Source organism: Coffea arabica, chromosome 11c (assembly GCF_036785885.1).
Source record: "Coffea arabica cultivar ET-39 chromosome 11c, Coffea Arabica ET-39 HiFi, whole genome shotgun sequence".
Taxonomy (NCBI): domain Eukaryota; kingdom Viridiplantae; phylum Streptophyta; class Magnoliopsida; order Gentianales; family Rubiaceae; genus Coffea; species Coffea arabica.
Genome location: NC_092330.1, coordinates 9,306,245 through 9,329,174, shown reverse-complemented (window position 1 = coordinate 9,329,174; position 22,930 = coordinate 9,306,245).

The following is a 22,930-nucleotide window of genomic DNA, read 5'->3' as shown; positions in this document are numbered from 1 at the left end:
TATCATGTTTATGTGTTATATGCTATATGTGATTTATGTGTTTACATGCCTTTATTAAGTCTTGCATGATTTATTTGATTGTAACCGATGTGTGACGTCACCACACTAGTCCAATGCTAGTTGCGGTCAATTTCTCGAATCCACACTAGTCCAACGCTAGTTGTGGCCCTTTGTTCCGACTTTTCTCACTAGTCCAATGCTAGTGGGAAATTGTAGACATGGGCTAGTCCAACGCTAGACCCTTAGGAGCCCCTCGAGCGTTAGATCATGGTTGTGTGATAAAATCAATTCATCTCATGCATGTTTTCACTTTTTAGAGTTATACCATGTTGCATGACACTTTCTTATATATGTATATCCTTTATCCCATATTCCCTTCTACTTATATCCCCTATATATATATTCCTTACCCCTTTGTATGAAAACATAACATTAGACTTGCATTTCATTTAAGAAATAGGAACTAGGTTAAATCATTTGCATGCTAGATTAGGAAAACCTCTTGGATATGGGATATGGACGAGTTTGGCTTTCTAACCTTAACACGCTCGTATTCCCTCTATTAAAGGGAAAATTGAGTCACGAACATTAGTCCCCCGCACCCGACATGATGCTTTCCTTTAGGCCACGGGTATACTTGTATAATTACTCTTATTTTGCTTTTCTTTCTTTCGAGTCTCATGACTTGCATTATTCGTGACTTCTTCGAAGAGTTTTTATTGGGCGTCACAATTAATGTGATTGGTACCAAGTAAGATTTGAAGATACATTTCGACCCTCCGATACTCTCTTAGATCTAAGGTTTGCATTCATATAGTACATTCAAATGTGATAAATCTTTAGGTTAAAAATAAGAAAATCTTTGACTAAATCGCGCAACTAGCCTTGGCTAGGTTGAAAGGGTGCCTTGGATTCTTATTCTTGCCTTCCCTTTCTTCAAATGTGACTCCCGAATCTTTTTCCCTGATTTTCGTAGACTTGGAGTCGTTTAAAAAGGGTTTTCTACTTCTTTTCTTTAAAAATTCATTTTTAGGTGACTTGGTACACTTTAACTCTATACCAAGTGGCGACTCCATTTTTCATTCAAAAAAATCCTTTTTAAACTATATTTTGGGTCAAATCGTCGCATTTTCAAGTCCCATTTAGACCCATATTTTTCTTATTTTTTCTAAAAAATCAAAAACTCATTTTTCAACCAAAAATTGAATCAAAAGCCATTTTTTCTAAACTCATCTTTTATTTTTCTTATTTTTAAAAAAATGGGGCGCGACACTTAACTCGCACGTACTAGTGTTTTAACTTATGATTCATTAACTTATTAATAGTATTTCTAATCACACACTTCCTCATATATAAAACTCACTCTTAACCACCAAATTTAATACACATCTCACTAATTAATCACGCTACCAAAATATACCACAACCCTAATTTACTCTAACTTGAAAAGTAAAAATAAAACTCTTGACTCAACTAATGAAATCACCATGAAATTTAGGGCTAGTAAGTAGTTAAATAATCAAGTAAAGAAACATAGAAGAAAACATAAATTAATTTTTCAAAAAAATTGGAGGAAATTCTAAAGGAATTTTCGGGTTCTCACATTCCCTCCCCCTTAAGAAAATTTTGTCCTCGAAATTTTTACCTTCCACCTCCTCAGATAACTCCAGAGCTTGTTGCTTGTCTAAGGCATATGTGATGCCCCCACTTCTCCCTAGGACGAACCCAAGGGTATTTGTGGAATGCCTACCTAACTCTCGCCAGGACTTGATACAAGTCAAATTTAAACTTAACGATACACCACCAATAATAAAAGCCAAAATAAAGAAAAGTCACTTCCTTACATAAATATTCAAATCGTACATCATAAGTTACCAAATGCACATCAGCTTTTCCCAAAATACCACCACTAGAAGTCGACTAATCAATTATATCTCAAGATTCTAATCAAAAGTAATCAAGTCGGCTTCCTCAAAATTCTTTCCATTCCGAACTCCTATTAAAGAAAACAAACTAATGGGGTAACCTAACGCTCAGTGAGACCAAGAAAATCATGCAAATACATAATAGAGTAAGTAGGAGAGCATGGGAGAAAATTGAGACAATAATAACCTAGAAATTGCAAGTAAGTAACATTTCAAGTAGGGAAAGTAAACAAAAACAATTCAAGGATACTGCAGCTCTTAGGAGCTAAATTCCACGTAGCTGGGTCAAGGTCTTGATCCAAATTTTCATGTTGACTCTTCGTCAACCGAGTAAGTACCAAGTCCGTAGAAACTCCACTTTCCCCAATTTCCTATTCACTGTTACACCTCCTATACCGGGCCCGCTCGTCAAAAGTTTTGATATTACTCGAGTATATAGTGGCAATACTACGCGAGTACGCCAAGCAAGATCTCTCCAATAGATCAAGCTTTATGATTTCTCATAGTTCACTATGTTCCTCGACCAAGCCCATGCTGACTCAATTCCCAAAGTTAGCCAATGAGTTTGGGTGTCCCCCATGATTATAAATATAAGTCGATGAGATTCACTCCAATCGATATCGATTCAACACAAATATAATTTCAAGTATGAGCAAGTCTATTATCTAATCAAGTGAAAGAGAGCGAGTGCGATAAAATAAACAATCGTCTCGACAAGTATAATTCACATATTCAACAAGAAGTATTGCAAGTATTATGCGACAAATCATACACTTGACACTCACCAAATCAAAAGTAAGTGAGAAAATAAAGTCTTTAGTTGTCTGCCCCGAGATTCTCCTCAAGACCCTCTTGAGTGCCTGAAGAAAAACGACCAACAATCAATCTTATATATTCCCAACCCCCTTATCAAACAAGGAAGAATGTACACTTGCATAAAAATTAAGACAATGTCTTAAAAGAGCTTAATCCCTCGAAAATCGAGGTTTAAAAGTGAGGATTTAAAGTCACAAGGGAAACTTGTATCCTCCACGAAATCGATTTTAAAACGGACTATCAATATCAAAAGGAAATAAAAAGTTCTTAAAAGTTCAACTCTTAAGAAATCAGAAAATTTCAGCTTTGCGCGACAAAACTTGGAAAATCAGATCTTGAGTTTGGTACATCAAAAAATGGAAAAATTTATACCATTAGAAACTAGATTAAAATACTAAAAGTTCCCAGAAGATATTTTTCTAAGATTCCAAATAGAAAGCATTCAAATTTCAGCTCAAATTTGCTGATTCAAGAAGACAAGACAGAACCAGCCTTGGTTTTTTAGCGATGTTTGAAAATTCGGCAAAATTCACAGGAAGTGAATCAGCCTCTGACATTTATAACGCAATAAGAGTTCCAAACCAAGTTTCAAAAAAAACAAGCGGAACTAAATTCGGAGGTTTGAGCAACAAGATATAACAGTTTAAATTTGACTGGTTTTTGGCAACCTGTTCAGAAGATTTTCTAGTTTTAAAGAGCAATCTTTGGGGCATTATTTGGGTATCAAAATGGTATTGAAATTATGCCAAATTTGCTACACTTAAACTTCCATATATGGGCTACCTCTCTATCAAAATTTAGACAAAAAATCACACAGAAAGGTAGTTAACGAAATGACCAAAGTTTATGAAAATTTTCAAAGCTAATCTGCCAACCCTATCTCTCTTTCTCTTTCAAAAGTTTTGTACAACGAAATCAGCCCCAATTCGCTCTATTTTTGAAATCGAGATTCCAAAAACATTTAATGAGCAATTGATGGGTAAATGACACTAAAATTTTTGAAACATAACATCCCAAAACAGACTTGGCCATTCGGTCAGCAGGGAAAGGAAAATTTTCCAGTTTTGAGCTTTGTCGCAGTTTCAAAATCATACCATATCTATCTCTATACAAATCAAAATTGAGAATGGTTTATGGAGTTGGAAACTAGATTCAAAATGCTACAATTTATCAGAAGGCATCATTTTGAAAATCTTTTCACAAGTGGAACAAAATCGAGTCACAAGATGTAGCTTCCCAATTTCTCTTGGACAGACTGGCAAAGCAGGACAGTCCAATTTTCCGAGTTGCTACGGTCTACTCAAAATGAAATAGCAGGAGATTTTTATGCCGTTGGAAAGCTATGAATGTCTAGTTTTGAATGCCATAAACAGCACTCAATTTTGACTTTTGTACAGAGAGTTACGTTCAGACAAAAAACCACTACCCGAGTACCCTGCTAGGTGTTTTCCAGATTTGAATCTTTACCAAAACTCAAGTTTTGTGCAATCATTCAACATGATTTGTGAAAGACACTTTGTACACACAATATAAAACATATATCCATCAATTTAATAGTCAACCAAGCATCAAAATTTCGAAACTAAAAGAGAACAACATTACCAGAATTTCGGCTAGCTTCCTTTCACAACTTTCCTTCGATTTCTCTCCACTTTCTAACCATAATCATCTCATTCATCACACAAACAACCATAATCAAACAATCAAACCTCAAATCAGCTACCTAAAGGCCTCATCAAGACAGCTAACTTATGATTTAAAACAAGATAAATGGTTCCTCAAGTCTGCTAGCCTATAAACGCAATTAGGGTTTTAAACCCATGAAGATTAACCGTTAAACTTCTTATAATTGGAAAGATTAAAGAGATGAAGAGGGTTACCCTTTAAACCCTAGATGAAAACTAGATTTTTCCACCAAAATTCCTCCAAGAAACTCCACAATATTGCTTCTTTCTCCTAGCTAGAGTGAATCTCCAGGAAGTTTAATGGTTGGACGTTGATTTGCATGCCAAATCGAAGCTAGAAGATGAAGTTCCTTTCTTTCCTTTTTTTTCTTCTTGGTCGGCTGAATGAGCTGAGAGAGATGAGGGTTTTGTGTGATGAAAACTTGGAGAGAAAGAATGGAAAAAGCTACTTTAAGATGGTGCATAAAAGTCAACTCTTAATAGTACGAAATAGGGTTTCGTACTACCATTTTCTCTCGGGTTTGATACACTCATGCACCAATCCTCCAATGTAATTTCTTTAACACTGCAATTATTCATACTTACTAATCTACTATTAAATTCTCAAATCTCCAATTAGTCGCATGGTGCAACTTTCGAGAAACTATCGATGCGCGCTGTAAAAGCTTAATTTCACACACTCACGTCTGATCCTTCAATTAACTTTTCTTAATCTACTATTAATCATTCTTAATTCTCCAAGATCATTGCACTCTCGAGCTGAATATCGGCACAAAAAACGCGTATTCGCTATTCCTTACTAGACAAGCCATAGAAAAATTAAATTTGCTAGCGGGACGTTTTAAAAGTATAAGTGAGACATTGTTCCATGAAAATGGATTTAAAATGGTTGAAACAAATTGTTCGGAGAAAACGAGTAAATAAATAATTAAATAAGCCAGAAAAATAAAGTAAAAGTGAGAAACAATTCGGGTTCTCACAGCATATACTCGTGCTGGTACCTTTGGTCGGTTCCCTCTTTCATTAGCTTGTTTTGGTTTGGTTCTATCCACTTGTTGAGCACTATTCCCTCGTAGCTGTTTCTTTAGGCAGTTGCTAATTTGATGGTTACTACTCCCACAAATCAAACACTTTTGCCCCTTCCTCCAACAATCATCTTTGTAGACACCAAATTTTTGGTGTAATTTCATTTACTGTTTATTTTTATTTTTTTATTTGTCGTGTTAGTTTTATTCGATTTTTAGTTTTTAGTTTATAGTTTTAGTTTATTTTTAAGTTTTTAGCATAGAATTTCTTGGAAAAAAAAGAGAAAAAGGAAAAATGAATGAAAAAAAAAGAGAAAAAGGAAAATCATGAAAAAATGAAAAAAAAGAAAAATCATAAAGAAAAAGTAAAAAAAAAGAAAAGCGTTCAAAAAATATGTTGTAGTTGTTTCAGATTTAGTTTCATTATTTAAAAATGAAAAAATGATGAAAAATTGAAAAATGAAAAAAAAAGGAAAAAGAGGAAAATCTTAGCTTTTTATCTTTTGGTTATTAATTTTATACATTTTATTTAAGTTTAAGTTTGTTTGAATTATTATTTTGTTTTTATTGTTATTTATATTATACTTAAAAAAAAAAAAGGGAAGCATGCAAGCTGCGTATTTTGGCAGCTTGCAAAGAAGAGTGGTACATGCCCATCGGATGGCCAAGATAAGAGGCTGAGAGGAGGTTGATTGCTGGCCATTGAGAGCAGGGTTTAGGAGGTTGGGGAATTGATATAAAAAGAAAAAAAAAGCAGCAGCCGCAGGAAGAGAGGAAAACATACAGAGGGGATAAAAGATTGACGGCTGAAATCTGGGCAGAGAGCTACGAAGGGAGAGTGAGGGTTTGCGGCTGAAAATCGGGAGAAAACAAAGCAAAGAAAGATCAGAGATAGAGAGGTAACTACGGACTGAGGGTTTGAGGAAAGAAAGAAGAACCAAGTGAGGAATAAGCGAGAAGAGTAAAGAAAATCTGGGGAAAGAGACGAAGGAAAACAAAATTTTTTGCACAAACCTTGGGAACAAGGCTGGATTTCCGTCACCTTGCAGTGCGCTTTTCTCCATCGGAGAGATCTCTTCTGGGGAACCTCTTGCTTTCTGCATCTTCTCTGATCATTAAAGGACAACTTTGGTGTTGAGTAGCTTCCATAAAAACGGCCACAAGACCTTCAAAGTTCAGCTCTAAGTCTGCCCGTCACTAGTTTTGAATCTTCGACGGCGAGAATTTGCAGCTTCGAACCTCTACAACGGAAGCAATCTTTTCATCCGCTCTGTGTTCCTGTTTCCACCAGAAGTTAAAGGTAATCTTTTGTATCCTTAGTTGCTCATACATCATCAGAATGGACACACAAAAACGTAGAAAAATTTGGCTACTGGTATAATGAACATGTCTTGAAATCCTGCGATGAACATGTATCAGTTCCTGGGTCGCTGTTTTTTCGTGTTTGCACAATATTGCTGCTGGGTTGGGTGTTAACTGGAATAGGCTACGGACTGTAGTTTAGTAGTAAAGATTTTAACTTTGAGAAAGAAATAACTTTTCCTTGGCTGATTCATTCGTTTCTGCATCTGAAGCCACATGTCGGATAGTTGCAGAAAGTTTCCAGCTTTGCACGCTCTTTGTTCTGACTTTTTGGCATGTGTAGATCTAGAGTTGGGTTCTGTTTTAACTTGGGTTTTAGGCAAGAAAACATAGGAAGTCTATCTTGGTACATCATTAGCAAGTTTGGTTGGAGTTCATGATATGGTTAGTTGCTTTGCTTGCTTAATTCGTGCGATGCTTGCTGAGAATGAACTCAGGAGCACATCAAAGCTTCGTGGGTTTGCTGCCTTTTGCTGTTGCCTGTTCTTGTGTGTATTTAGTCCTTGGTTAAAAAAATAAAAGGCATAAGTTGCATGATTTTCGTTAGTTTGGAAGTCTGAAATGCATGAGCTGTGGCCGTATACTTTGCTGGAAAATGAATTTCAGATTGTTAAACCATTCTACATGAATGTCTTGTCTAGAATTTCTGTGATGCATCAGTTCCTTTATTGTTCTTGCTTGTTTGGAGTTTAAAGTTAAGTAGCTTGTTGCTTAGTTAGAGTTATGATATTGGGTTGAGAAATATCTAATCAAAGCTTTGTATTTGAATTAAAAATCTGGCTTACACGATAGAGAAAAGGGCCTCGGCTGGGAAAAATTGCAGAAAATCTTGTTTCCTCAAAGTTAGCATTTTGTCCAGATCATTTTTGTTGCATTTTTGAGTTCAAAAACCTGTTTGATCCTACTCCTACCTTTGCTTCAAATCTCTGCATTTTGATTTGAGTAGAGATATACTTGGGTTATTTGCATGAATATAGATTCGGTCAAATAGGTAAGAGATTGAATGAGACTGCATAGCCGTGAGTTTGCAGAATCCATGAGTTTCTTTCAATGTTTTGATTGTTTAGATGTTAAAGTTCCATATTCGGTTGCTGGGTTAGAGCTTTGATGTTTGGTGGGTAAAGTTTAGATCAAAATTGAGCATGCAAATTGAAACTTGCGTTTGGAATTTGAAACTGCAGCAAAGATGTTAGCTGAAAAATTGCAGAAAGCTTTCTACGTGGATTGCATGAGCTGCATGAAATAATTTCCAGAAAATTGCATTCCAACCCCCCAAGTCTCCCCTTGTTCCACTATGACCCAACCAATTGAATAATCTCTTCATTTTGGTCCTTGGTAGTTTTATTTTTACAGCTTTATTGCTTGTTTGCTTCAACTAATTACTATGCTTTGTTTAAATTGCACTTCATGCATGAATTTAAGAGCTTTATGACCATGTAGGGCCGTGTTTGCATGTTTTCTTTAATTTTTACAAATAAATCGGTACCTTGACCCTTTTATTATTTTGGAGGGTAAATTAGTAATTTCACTACGTTAGAGCTCCAACTCAAGGGAGGTATAACTTCTTTTATCTTTTTTGTCTCTCCTATGTGAACCAACGTGCTACGTGAGAACTACATGTCTACTTTGCTTTCCTAGCCTTTCTTTAATTTCTTTTATTTATGTCATTTACTTTTGCTTTTTATTTAAGTTATTCTTTATGGGGTATGTGTACACCTCTTGGCTTGTAATAGATAGGGTTTGGAGGAGCATTCGATGAAGAGCTGTTGAAGACTTGTGCCTAGTTAGCAAATGTAATAGTTAGGGCTTTAATCACCTTATGTGTCTTGCATGTCTATGTGTTATATGTTTAATCGTTTTCTTAGGTTTTGGCATTTAGATATGCATGCTAAGTGTTATGTGCTATGTGATTGACATGTCTACTCGCTTTCCATAGCCTGAATAAATGTGATGGATGAATGTACGTTTCCGCTAGTCCAACGCTAGTCGGAATTCATAGAATGGGCTAGTCCAACGCTAGACCCTTAGGGATTTCCCCTCGTTAGTACATGTTTGCATGTTCATTACATGTCATGCATTCTTTTTAGTTTTATCATTTTACATGCCCCTCGAACCCCTTTTCCCTCCATTTTAGGATTTTTGCATTTCATGCTAGTTATAGGGTTCATTTGCTTGAGAGTCCCCTTAAATATGGGATATAGACGAGTGTGGCTTTTTCTAAGACTTAGCACGCTTGTATTCCCTCTATAAAAAGGGCAAATTGAGTCACGATTTAAGTCTCCCCGTACCCAATATGCATGAATTCCCTTGGCTCATGCATTTTTTAAATCCACTCCACCATTTTATACCCTCATCACACTTTCATTTTTCCTCCTATTTTGCACACGTGCACCTTTATGTTTCTTCACTTGCACACGAACACTTTTATCATCACTTGCACACATGCACTTCATATTATCATTTCACATACCGTACCTTGCCCACTCACGAGCACATTTTCATTTACATATTTATTGTCTTTTATTACTTTTTCAAACTCATGTCCTCACATTGCATACATGCATTCCATTCATTTGCATCCCACTCGCATTATTCGTGACTTCTTCAAAGGATCGTTATTGGGCTTCACAATTAATGTGATTGGCACCACTCAACCTTTGAAGAGAAATTTCCCCAATACCCCTAGGTCTAGGGTTTGCATTCATGTAGTACATCCAAATGTAATAAATTCTTTGGTTAAAACAAGAAAATCTTTGATTAAATCAACGCAACTAGCCTTGGCTAGGTCGAAGGGGTGCCTTGGATTTTTATCCTTGCCTTCCCCTTCGTCAAATGTGACTCCCGAACCTTTTTCATTGGTTTACGTGGACTAGGAGTCGTTTAAAAGGTGTTTCTTACAACTTTTTCCTAAAAAATTCATTTTTAGGTGACTTGGTACACCTTAACTCATTACCAAGTGGCGACTCCCATTTTTTCAAAAAACCCTTTTTAAACTATAATTTTGGGTCAAATCGTCGCATTCTCAAAACCCCCATTTAGACCCATTTTTCTTTTAAATCACAATTCATTTTCCAATCACAAATTGAATAAAAAAAATACATTTTTAAACCATTTATTTATTTATTCAAAAATGGGGCGCGACAGTTGGCGACTCCACTGGGGAAGTTTCGAGAGTCCGAGCAAATTTGATTTAATCAACCTTTTTCTTCTTTTAACCTTTTTATATATCACATTTGGGTGTTTTAGGGTTGCATTTTTTCCTTTTTAGGATTTTGCATTTCACGCGTGTCCAACGACTCCCTCGCTCGCGAATGTATGATTGGTTGATTGGATGTATGTTTACTTGCTTATCTCGCGCTTGCATTGCATTTGGGTGGGGGACATCACCTTAGAGCCTCACGTTGGTTCTCGATCCCTCCCCTCCAAACGAGCACTAGCATACGTGCATACGCTTTAATTTTTTCACCCCTCATTTATTTTTCTTTTAGTGGCTTGTCACGCCACTCCACCCTATTAGGATTTTAGGCGACCCACTTGGACGTGTGATCACGACACGATGTGTGTGTAGCATGATCCAATGGGTCACTCAATCTTCCGCTTTAAGCTATGGGTTGATAGCGTTTTTAGCTTTTAGTCGAAGGTTGAGGATTTTTTATAGATTCACTCAAACACGTAGCCGTGACACGATGTGTGCGTAGCGGTGTTTGGGGAATCGCTCGAGCCACCGACAAAGAACCTTCGGATTGATGACCCTTGGTTTCTAAGTCTGAAGGCTCGGGGACCTGAGCTTATCGAGTCTAGATGCATTAGCGAACCCCAGCCTCATGCATCCATATTAGAATTGCCTAGGGTAGAGTCGACCTTACCCTATTAGGGACACCATTCACGAGGGGAGGGATCCCACCCCTTTCCTTGTATATCTTTGTTGTTTTTATCTAAATTGTCCAACGTGTTATGTGATTTTGTGTTGAACTAACGTTTCCTTGTTTCTTGTCTTTTGCATTCACAAACATTAAGGGATAAAAGGTCTGGCATGACCTCCTTTTAGGACCTACCCTTGTAGATAGGCTATTGCACGTTTGAAAATTGTGGTATATTTTGTCCATAAATTAATAATGTCATATCATTTTAGGCTTACCCTGGCAGATAAAGGGTTCCTTAGGTCACGTTTCATTTCGAATTGAATATTTTCCTGCTTTGATAAAATGGCATCATGCATAAACCCTAGAAGGGAATGCCATTTAGGGGATCCCGTGTTAGGAATAAGCCACCTTGTGTCTCGGATACTTAATCCAGGGAGACTTGCACGTTTACATTTTGTACCATCCAAAGGGGTAGTGCACAAGGTAAGGTAGGATCCAATCATTTTCATAGAGTGATTTTTGGAATATGAGCGTCTAATAATCACTTTTTGGCCATTTTATCAAAGTTGGTAAAAAATCCCTTGCGTGAAGAACATTAATTTGAAGAAATTCACAAATGATTCCTCCTATTGAGACGATAAATAAATTGAGGCCAAATCGTGATTTTAGAAGGCTCATAGACTAATTTTCTAAAACCACCAATGGCCGGCCGATTCAATCGATCCATTTTGTCAATTCATAATCAATTTTGAATAAACCATCATTTGACCAATTTACTCTTTTTAGGGTCATTTGACCAATTTACCCTTTTTAGGGTCATCTAGTCAATTTTGAATAAATCGTCAATTCATTTGACCAATTTACCCTTTTTAGGGTCATTTGACCAATTTACCCTTTTTAGGTCCATCCGGTCGATTTTGAATAAATCGTCAATTCATTTGACCAATTTACCCTTTTTAGGGTCATCCGGTCGATTTTGAATAAATCGTCAATTTCATTTGACCAATTAGAATTTCAATGTTGAATTTCAAAATGGAAAACCTAGTCGATTTTGAGAAAAAACATCCATTGCATCCAGCCATTTGATCAGTTGGAGTTTTGACCCGTGCTTCATTGAGAAAATTTGTCAACGAATTCCAATCTCTTCGATAGGAAGTTCGTCAAGGTCAAACCCGTACGTTTTTTGCAAGTTCTTGTATCGATCAAAAGTGATCAATCCCTTCGGACGAGGTTCTCATTTTGACCAACGTCTCTTCTCATTCCAATGGGCCAAATTTTTCAAATTATTTTTCACTCCATGAGTTGATCGGATCCATCAGGTATTGTATAGTGCCTATTCTAGTGGATTGCATTTTCATGCTAGGCCTACCCTTGGCATAAAAAGGATTCCCCCATAGGACATGCATACCGATTTTGCAGTTTTGCCTACTAACTCGGGGTATTTTTCTTTTGTTTTCCCCCTCCCCTGCATTCATAAAAATGTTTCAATAAGACGAAAATATTCTTCTATATCTGATGGTAATTTTAATCCAATAAAGTTTGAGGATTACAAGTGTTATTTGATTCTTGGGCAGATCCTACAATGAAAACATAAATGATTTATCTGGAAGCTCTATGCTAAAGCCTCTGAGAGATGTTGTAATTGTCTTCCAAAGGGAAATTCTGTTTATTTGATTTGTTAATACATTTTGTTCCAAAGAAAAGGAGACAAAAAGTGTATATGTGGAGCTCTTTACAAGTTTTTTTTTCTTCTCATTTGTATCATAATTGAATGAGAATTTTTGTTTCAAACTTGTTCAGCAATAGAATTTTTGGACAATCATTGTTTTGTGTATATTTATGTACATTTCATTCTTTATTCTTACTCATTGGAGATTTCATGATGAATTTTGAGAAATAAGACCCAATTTGAGATTTTTTCAACCTCCAGCCTGAAAATTCACAAGTATATGCTTCCTAAAATCCTTACACTCGATTGGTGATCCGAGCTACACAATAAGAATGATCAGGAAAAGAGGTGAATGGTCACTCAAAAGGCCCAATGAGATACCTTCACTTAACCCCAATATAAAATCAGTCACATTGATAGATAAATTGCAAATTGGGGCCATCTTTGCTTGAAAATATCCATTGTGTAACCGATTCAATTCACATCTAAGTGAAAGCAAAAATGTGTATTATTCTTGTTTGTTTTGAAAATTTGGAATGATACTTCGAGCATTCTTTTCTCTGTCTATACAGAGTTTATCATTTGCTCTCCCGTTTGAGCCTTTAAAAGAATAATTTCGTTTCAAATAAGCGCCTTGATGATCACTACCCTACATGGAAAATTTTCAAATATCAAAAGGGAGTGGATTTTCAATGAGCATTGTGTTACGTTGATTGTCATGAAGTGTAAGAATGATGCTTTGGCCGTCATTTCTACAACCTAAACACTGATCATCCCTTGCATCCTCATTTGAGCTAAAAAATTGGTGGTTCTTTTCGAGTGCACATATGATCGCACCCCACTTTGGGGAAGGAGATTGGGAAATTTTGAAAAAGAAAAAAAAAAGGGGGAAAGGGAATCGCGAATTGGGGAAATTTGACTCTACCTGAGCTTCAATTTTGAAAAAGGAAGAGTTTTGTTCACGTGGATTGCCTATGTTTCACAAATATGGATGAACAAGGGTCTCCCTCAGTCAGTTAATTCGGATACATGCCAGAAATTTCGCATTAATGAAAGTTTCCTCTCAGAGTTAATGTAAAGAACGAAATACAAGTCAGGCCATCTTCTTTTCCAGTTAGACGTTCTATCCCTAGTTATCCCTTTTTGAGCCTTCAAAATGAATTATTTCGTTTGGCAACCCCTGAGAATCGCAAACCCCACACTGGGGGCAAGTTTGAGTTGGAAAAGAAAAGTTTCAAGAAGTGAAAAGTGATAATGCAACAAAATCAAAAGACAAAAAAAAAAAGAGAAAAGAGAACCTCAATTCAAAAATAAACTGGGGCAAATTTTGTGAAAGTTCAAAAAAAATGGCAAAAGGCCAAAAAATCGAAAGAAAATGAAAGAGAAAAAGTCTCAATTGAGCACAAGCTCTGGCAAATTCTGACTTAACCCTAAAATAGGGTTGGCGCAACAATGCGATCTCAGATTCTTCAAACCACTTTTGAAATCTGCCTTCAAGCCTTAACTTTTCTAAACACCCTACCTGACCCCATTACAAAAAGCCGAAAGTCCTGACTTTTGTTCTTTGCAATGGCCCTGTCAAGAAAATTTCTGATGCTGGAAAATTTTTAGCTGTATTTCTGAATTGCTTGAGTATGGGGGCTGACGCTACTCACCATGGAAAATCCACCAGATCAAAGAAAAGAAAACGGAAAAGCAAAAAGGAAAAATGAAATACAAAGGATTCGATGGTGAAGTCCCTATTGAGTGATCGAACAAAGTTCAGAATCTTCGAGTTCAAAATAGGGGCAATTTTGGGAAAATGCGATCTTCGGTGCAATGTCCTTGAAAATCTTATTCTTTAACTATCGTTTCCAAGCCACATTACAAGCTCATAAAGTCCATCGTTGACTTATTCTTTCATGACAATCCAAAGTGAGGATCATGCTCATAAGAAATTCATCAAATCATTTGTGATCATAAGGGTATAACCCGTTTCCACATATTTAGCTATCACTTCTGTCCATACGTTGCATGCCTGGAAAGCTTGTATGTTGACTAAGTTTTCTTGAAAAATAAGGGTGACAAACTCTTTGCTTTCACTAAGATGTGGTATTGAAGGAATTACAATTTTGGGCACAAGAACCAAACAAATCTCGTCTTCTCATTTCCCTTAACCCCCTCAAAAATCAGATCACTGGATTGCTCCTGAAAAATGAGCCAACAAGAAATGATGACCCATCACCCAAAGCATTGATGCTAAAGTGGGGAAGAAATCTTTCGTAATTTGGCATTATTTTGAGAAATTTATCATGAAATTTGCTATATGAGTTTAAGCAAGACATTTCAATTTCCTTCACATGCTATGCTAGGAAAAGCAATTGCTTACTTTGTTCAAATAAGTGGAGAGTCATTCAAAACAAATTTTTTGCAATTAAATAGGCCCACATTGGGGCAAATTTTCATGTGAGAGATTTTGCAAAATAGCCCACACTGGAGCAAAATTTTTTGTAATACATGTGAGATTTTTCGAATCAATCCCGCTGCTCTTTTCATGGAATTTAAGTGCATGTCATGCCCCCTGTGCAGGTATTCATGGTTCAAAATGACGAAAAAGCATCCAGTGAGGCGGAAGGCCGATACTGCAAAGAGAAGCGAGAAGAAAGAAGGGAAAAGGGCCCTACACTTGGGGCAAATTATTTTTGAAAAGATTCTTTAAAAAAAAAAAAAGCAAAAATCAGAAAATTTCAAAATTCAAAAATCAAGTTCAAATTCTTGTTTTTTGGAAAATCAAATTCAATTTCTTGACCGCTTTTTATCTACGTTGGGACCGGATTTTATCCCGCCAACCTCGGCAGGACCGGGTTCTATCCCGCTGACCGCTTTTTATCTACGTTGGGACCGGGTTTTATCCCGCCAACCTCGGCAGGACCGGGTTCTATCCCGCTGACCGTTTTTTATCTTCGTTGGGCCTGGATTTAATGCCGCCAACATTCCAAATATCACGTTGGGCCTGGATTTAATGCCGCCAACATTCCAAATCACGTTGGGCCAGGATTTCGTGCCGCCAATTTCACAAAAATCACGTTGGGCCTGGATTTAATGCCGCCAACATTCCAAATATCACGTTGGGCCTGGATTTCGTGCCGCCAACTTCCCAAATATCACGTTGGGCCTGGATTTTGTGCCGCCAACATCGCAAAGTTCACGTTGGGCCTGGATTTCGTGCCGCCAACATCTCAAAAATCTCGTTGGGCCTGGATTTTGTGCCGCCAACATTTCAAACATCAAGTTGGGCCTGGATGTAGTGCCGCCAACATTCACAACATCACGTTGGGCCTGGAGTTGGTGCCGCCAACATCTCAAAAATCTTGTTGGGCCTGGATTTTGTGCCGCCAACATTTCAAACATCAAGTTGGGCCTGAGTTTCGTGCCGCCAACATTTCAAAAATCCCGTTGGGCCTGGATTTCGTGCCGCCAACATTTCAAAAATCACGTTGGGCCTGGACTTTGCGCCGCCAACATTCCAAACATCACCACGTTGGGCCTGGATTTCATGCCGCCAACATTCTAATATCGCGTTGGGCCTGGACTTCGTGCCGCCAACATCATCACGTTGGGTCTGGATTTCGTGCCGCCAACTTCACAAGATCACGTTGGGCCTGGATTTCGTGCCGCCAACTTCACAACATCCCGTGGGTCTATCTCATTTACATTTCTGTCCGGGTCTATCCCGTTTACATTTCTGTCCGGGTCTATCCCGTGGGTCTATCCCGTTTACATTTCTGTCTGGGTCTATCCCATTTTACATTTTCTGTTCGGGTCTATCCCGTGGGTCTATCCCATTTACGTTTCTGTTTGGATCTATCCCATTTTACATTTCCTGTTTGGATCTATCCCATTTTACATTTTCTGTTCGGGTCTATCCCGTGGGTCTATCCCATTTTTCATTTTTCTGTTTGGGTCTATCCCGTTTACGTTTCTGTTCGGGTTTAACCCATTTTACATTTTCTGTTCGGGTCAGTCCCGTTTTTAATTTTATGTTTGGGTCAGTCCCATTTTAAAATTCTTGTTCGTTGGAATCATTTTTGCAGCCAAATAATGCAGGTAAGTATTTGGTGTCTACTTTTTTGTCTCAAGTTTTTTCAAAACTCAGACAAAGAGGGGCAAACTGTAGACACCAAATTTTTGGTGTAATTTCATTTACTGTTTATTTTTATTTTTTTATTTGTCGTGTTAGTTTTATTCGATTTTTAGTTTTTAGTTTATAGTTTTAGTTTATTTTTAAGTTTTTAGCATAGAATTTCTTGGAAAAAAAAAAGAGAAAAAGGAAAAATGAATGAAAAAAAAGAGAAAAAGGAAAATCATGAAAAAATGAAAAAAAAGAAAAAAAAGAAAAATCATAAAGAAAAAGTAAAAAAAAAGAAAAGCGTTCAAAAAATATGTTGTAGTTGTTTCAGATTTAGTTTCATTATTTAAAAATGAAAAAATGATGAAAAATTGAAAAATGAAAAAAAGGAAAAAGAGGAAAATCTTAGCTTTTTATCTTTTGGTTATTAATTTTATACATTTTATTTAAGTTTAAGTTTGTTTGAATTATTATTTTGTTTTTATTGTTATTTATATTATACTTAAAAAAAAAAAAAAGGGGAAGCATGCAAGCTGCGTATTTTGGCAGCTTGCAAAGAAGAGTGGTACATGCCCATCGGATGGCCAAGATAAGAGGCTGAGAGGAGGTTGATTGCTGGCCATTGAGAGCAGGGTTTAGGAGGTTGGGGAATTGATATAAAAAGAAAAAAAAAGCAGCAGCCGCAGGAAGAGAGGAAAACATACAGAGGGGATAAAAGATTGACGGCTGAAATCTGGGCAGAGAGCTACGAAGGGAGAGTGAGGGTTTGCGGCTGAAAATCGGGAGAAAACAAAGTAAAGAAAGATCAGAGATAGAGAGGTAACTACGGGCTGAGGGTTTGAGGAAAGAAAGAAGAACCAAGTGAGGAATAAGCGAGAAGAGTAAAGAAAATCTGGGGAAAGAGACGAAGGAAAACAAAATTTTTTGCACAAACCTTGGGAACAAGGCTGGATTTCCGTCACCTTGCAGTGCGCTTTTCTCCATCGGAGAGATCTCTTCTGGGGAACCTCTTGCTTTCTGCATCTTCTCTGATCATTAAAGGACAACTTTGGTGTTGAGTAGCTTCCATAAAAACGGCCACAAGACCTTCAAAGTTCAGCTCTAAGTCTGCCCGTCACTAGTTTTGAATCTTCGACGGCGAGAATTTGCAGCTTCGAACCTCTACAACGAAAGCAATCTTTTCATCCGCTCTGTGTTCCTGTTTCCACCAGAAGTTAAAGGTAATCTTTTGTATCCTTAGTTGCTCATACATCATCAGAATGGACACACAAAAACGTAGAAAAATTTGGCTACTGGTATAATGAACATGTCTTGAAATCCTGCGATGAACATGTATCAGTTCCTGGGTCGCTGTTTTTTCGTGTTTGCACAATATTGCTGCTGGGTTGGGTGTTAACTGGAATAGGCTACGGACTGTAGTTTAGTAGTAAAGATTTTAACTTTGAGAAAGAAATAACTTTTCCTTGGCTGATTCATTCGTTTCTGCATCTGAAGCCACATGTCGGATAGTTGCAGAAAGTTTCCAGCTTTGCACGCTCTTTGTTCTGACTTTTTGGCATGTGTAGATCTAGAGTTGGGTTCTGTTTTAACTTGGGTTTTAGGCAAGAAAACATAGGAAGTCTATCTTGGTACATCATTAGCAAGTTTGGTTGGAGTTCATGATATGGTTAGTTGCTTTGCTTGCTTAATTCGTGCGATGCTTGCTGAGAATGAACTCAGGAGCACATCAAAGCTTCGTGGGTTTGCTGCCTTTTGCTGTTGCCTGTTCTTGTGTGTATTTAGTCCTTGGTTAAAAAAATAAAAGGCATAAGTTGCATGATTTTCGTTAGTTTGGAAGTCTGAAATGCATGAGCTATGGCCGAATACTTTGCTGGAAAATGAATTTCAGATTGTTAAACCATTCTACATGAATGTCTTGTCTAGAATTTCTGTGATGCATCAGTTCCTTTATTGTTCTTGCTTGTTTGGAGTTTAAAGTTAAGTAGCTTGTTGCTTAGTTAGAGTTATGATATTGGGTTGAGAAATATCTAATCAAAGCTTTGTATTTGAATTAAAAATCTGGCTTACACGATAGAGAAAAGGGCCTCGGCTGGGAAAAATTGCAGAAAATCTTGTTTCCTCAAAGTTAGCATTTTGTCCAGATCATTTTTGTTGCATTTTTGAGTTCAAAAACCTGTTTGATCCTACTCCTACCTTTGCTTCAAATCTCTGCATTTTGATTTGAGTAGAGATATACTTGGGTTATTTGCATGAATATAGATTCGGTCAAATAGGTAAGAGATTGAATGAGACTGCATAGCCGTGAGTTTGCAGAATCCATGAGTTTCTTTCTATGTTTTGATTGTTTAGATGTTAAAGTTCCATATTCGGTTGCTGGGTTAGAGCTTTGATGTTTGGTGGGTAAAGTTTAGATCAAAATTGAGCATGCAAATTGAAACTTGCGTTTGGAATTTGAAACTGCAGCAAAGATGTTAGCTGAAAAATTGCAGAAAGCTTTCTACGTGGATTGCATGAGCTGCATGAAATAATTTCCAGAAAATTGCATTCCAACCCCCCAAGTCTCCCCTTGTTCCACTATGACCCAACCAATTGAATAATCTCTTCATTTTGGTCCTTGGTAGTTTTATTTTTACAGCTTTATTGCTTGTTTGCTTCAACTAATTACTATGCTTTGTTTAAATTGCACTTCATGCATGAATTTAAGAGCTTTATGACCATGTAGGGCCGTGTTTGCATGTTTTCTTTAATTTTTACAAATAAATCGGTACCTTGACCCTTTTATTATTTTGGAGGGTAAATTAGTAATTTCACTACGTTAGAGCTCCAACTCAAGGGAGGTATAACTTCTTTTATCTTTTTTGTCTCTCCTATGTGAACCAACGTGCTACGTGAGAACTACATGTCTACTTTGCTTTCCTAGCCTTTCTTTAATTTCTTTTATTTATGTCATTTACTTTTGCTTTTTATTTAAGTTATTCTTTATGGGGTATGTGTACACCTCTTGGCTTGTAATAGATAGGGTTTGGAGGAGCATTCGATGAAGAGCTGTTGAAGACTTGTGCCTAGTTAGCAAATGTAATAGTTAGGGCCTTAATCACCTTATGTGTCTTGCATGTCTATTTGTTATATGTTTAATCGTTTTCTTAGGTTTTGGCATTTAGATATGCATGCTAAGTGTTATGTGCTATGTGATTGACATGTCTACTCGCTTTCCATAGCCTGAATAAATGTGATGGATGAATGTACGTTTCCGCTAGTCCAACGCTAGTCGGAATTCATAGAATGGGCTAGTCCAACGCTAGACCCTTAGGGATTTCCCCTCGTTAGTACATGTTTGCATGTTCATTACATGTCATGCATTCTTTTTAGTTTTATCATTTTACATGCCCCTCGAACCCCTTTTCCCTCCATTTTAGGATTTTTGCATTTCATGCTAGTTATAGGGTTCATTTGCTTGAGAGTCCCCTTAAATATGGGATATAGACGAGTGTGGCTTTTTCTAAGCCTTAGCACACTTGTATTCCCTCTATAAAAAGGGCAAATTGAGTCACGATTTAGGTCTCCCCGTACCCAATATGCATGAATTCCCTAGGCTCATGCATTTTTTAAATCCACTCCACCATTTTATACCCTCATCACACTTTCATTTTTCCTCCTATTTTGCACACGTGCACCTTTATGTTTCTTCACTTGCACACGAAACACTTTTATCATCACTTGCACACATGCACTTCATATTATCATTTCACATACCGTACCTTGCCCACTCACGAGCACATTTTCATTTACATATTTATTGTCTTTTATTACTTTTTCAAACTCATGTCCTCACATTGCATACATGCATTCCATTCATTTGCATCCCACTCGCATTATTCGTGACTTCTTCAAAGGATCGTTATTGGGCTTCACAATTAATGTGATTGGCACCACTCAACCTTTGAAGAGAAATTTCCCCAATACCCCTAGGTCTAGGGTTTGCATTCATGTAGTACATCCAAATGTAATAAATTCTTTGGTTAAAACAAGAAAATCTTTGATTAAATCAACGCAACTAGCCTTGGCTAGGTCGAAGGGGTGCCTTGGATTTTTATCCTTGCCTTCCCCTTCGTCAAATGTGACTCCCGAACCTTTTTCATTGGTTTACGTGGATTAGGAGTCGTTTAAAAGGGGTTTCTTACAACTTTTTCCTAAAAAATTCATTTTTAGGTGACTTGGTACACCTTAACTCATTACCAAGTGGCGACTCCCATTTTTTCAAAAAACCCTTTTTAAACTATAATTTTGGGTCAAATCGTCGCATTCTCAAAACCCCCATTTAGACCCATTTTTCTTTTAAATCACAATTCATTTTCCAATCACAAATTGAATCAAAAAAATACATTTTTAAACCATTTATTTATTTATTCAAAAATGGGGCGCGACAATCTTCAGTATGATTTGTCTCCCCACAATATCCACAGGCCAAGCGAGAAGCCACTTTTTGGCCTTCTCGAGAAATTTCCTCTTATCCTATTTGACTTTCTTTTGTAGACCCTTTATCTAGTGCTCCTAGTGTCCATGGTGGGTAAGGTGAATGGTTCACTTTTTGTACTTTGGAAGGCATTACCTTTTCTTTAGGTTCCTCATATGTACTACTAGATGCACTCCTTCTTCGTGCTTGGAAAGCTTTTACCTATGCCTTGGCATTCTCAATTCTTTGAATTTTCTCAAGAACTTCCGTAAAAGTATTACCTTGAACCGCCGCTAATGCTTCTTGGATCTCCAAATTCAATAATTGGATAAACCGTCTGACTCTCCTTCACTCCGTAACCATCAATTCAGGAGCAAATTTAGACAGTTTAGTGAATTACGTTTCATACTCGGCCACACTCTGGGTTCCCTAACGTAACCTAATAAACTCATCGTTTCTCTTTTCTTGGACCAAAGGTCGAAGGTATTTCTCATTAAACTCCCTTATAAAGTTTACCCACATCCACGCAGTTTGTTCTCTCTCCTACTTTGCTCTAATAACATTCCACCATACTCGAGCCGTTCCTTCGAATTGAAATATAGCAAAGTTTACCTGTCTTTACTCCGTGTAGTTCAAAGCTGCAAATATATTAATCATCGCCTCTAACCACTGCTCAGCTGTCTCCGGATCAGGCACTCTAAGGAATTTAGAAGGAACGAACTTTTGAAACCGCTCCAGGGCCCTATCCTCTCCTATCTCAGGGTTCCAAGGTTGATTCACTGGAGTTTGGTCTTGTTGTTCTACCAATCGCACTAAGATATTGGTCATTTGTTGTATCGCCGTCACCACTTGGTCCCCTGCTTCAACCCTTGGTCCATGATCTTGGTCGGCTGCTGTTTCTCTTTCATTCCTTGATTCTTGTGTTTGCCTAGCCCAACGGCCACGACTATGTCTCCCCTCCATACCCTTCTCTCTTTTTTTCAAAAGGTGATATAGTACATAAACAAAATAAATTGGCTAAAACGGCAAGATAAAGGCAATTTTAAACCATAAAACCAAAGGTAAGGAAACATGCTTAGCATATTTATAACACACCAAGTTCACAAAGATACATATCAATCTGATCAAAATCAAGTGCAGCAAGTACTATACATGGGAGCATTGACATGTCACAAGCAAAATACATACAGTGGCAAAACAAGAAGAAAAACACGACATGCTTTCCCAACTACCCTAACTTACTTCCTACAACCTCAAGGTCTTACGTTTCTAGCTTAGTGTCATCACTGAACCAGCTGATTCTGCTTCTCTCTCAAACTCAACTATATTCCCTTGATCTCCCTCTGCTACGCTCACTTGTACTCCTCCACAAACATCCACACTCGGTTAAAATATTTTCTGTCCGATCTCTTATTTCTCTTACTACCCGAACTAGACGTCCGTTGACCCTTGCACTTCCTCTAGCAAAACATTAGCCCATTCTTGTTCCTCGCAAATGGAGGTCTCAAGTTCTCGAATTCTATCATCTTGCATCCTTAGCATTGCCCTCAACTCTTGAGTACTCGGGTACAAGAATCCGAAATAAGATAATTCACAACTAGAGCCGGCCGGTCCCAAGAGTATATCACCACATTTGAGATTCCTACCCAACATACATACCTAATTTTTCCCAAGTATCAAGATAAAGGGCTTATACGTATCATATTCATGATTCACAACTTACGCTCTAGAAGAGTACTTAATCCTTTACGCATCATATAATAGGGATCATAACACTACTTGGCCCAAACTCACCCCGTGCAGAGACCACACGAAGTGACTCTAATACCACCTGTGACGATCCCACCTCCCCCTAAGACGAACCAAAGGGTTCGACGGACCGCCTGCCCAACTCTCGCTGGAGCTCACTCACATATCACTTCAAGAGCAAGTAAAGATGGACCAATCAAACTTAACATATATACAATCGTCCAGGTTAAGTACAAAAATTCCGGATCCAACCAACTACTAATACTATCACTATT